This window comes from Aplysia californica, unplaced genomic scaffold (assembly GCF_000002075.1).
Source record: "Aplysia californica isolate F4 #8 unplaced genomic scaffold, AplCal3.0 scaffold00313, whole genome shotgun sequence".
Classification (NCBI taxonomy): Eukaryota; Metazoa; Mollusca; class Gastropoda; order Aplysiida; family Aplysiidae; genus Aplysia; species Aplysia californica.
Genome location: NW_004797583.1, coordinates 139,572 through 140,145, shown reverse-complemented (window position 1 = coordinate 140,145; position 574 = coordinate 139,572).

The window sequence follows — 574 nt, the reverse complement described above, 5'->3', positions numbered from 1 at the left end:
GGGGGAAAGGGAGAGAGAGGACTGGGGAGTACGGGCGGAAGGGATGGGGAGGAGGAGGCGTGGGGTACGCGCGGAAGGGAGGGGGAGGAGAGAGGAGGGGGAAGGTATAGATCAGGTGTGATACCTGTTGATAGTCTGTCAAGTTCTCCTTCAGGGTTACGTAATCCACTGTTGCGGTTTCCTCATAGGCGATTGTCAGTACTTTGTTACAGCTAGGGCTGGGCAATGAGTCGCTTTAGCAAAATCCGGATACTATGTTAGTGCACCTCTTCGGCAAATAATATGATATGAACCGCTTTGGCAAATAAATGGGTTAGAACCACTTCGACAAACGGGTTAGCACTACTTCAACAAATGCGTGCCCCCACTTCCGCAAACGGGTCAGGAAAGATAGTTAATAGTCTGAATTCATTGTGAGAGCTAGAAGTTCAAAATCAATATTGCACAATGAGAGTTATCCGATTATCCTTGTTGATTATCCGGATTTTGCACACCTCTAGTTACAGCCGATTGTCCGGATTGTGTCGGCGTTGTGTGCGATGACTGTTGTGATTACGTCATAGATGACTGTAAG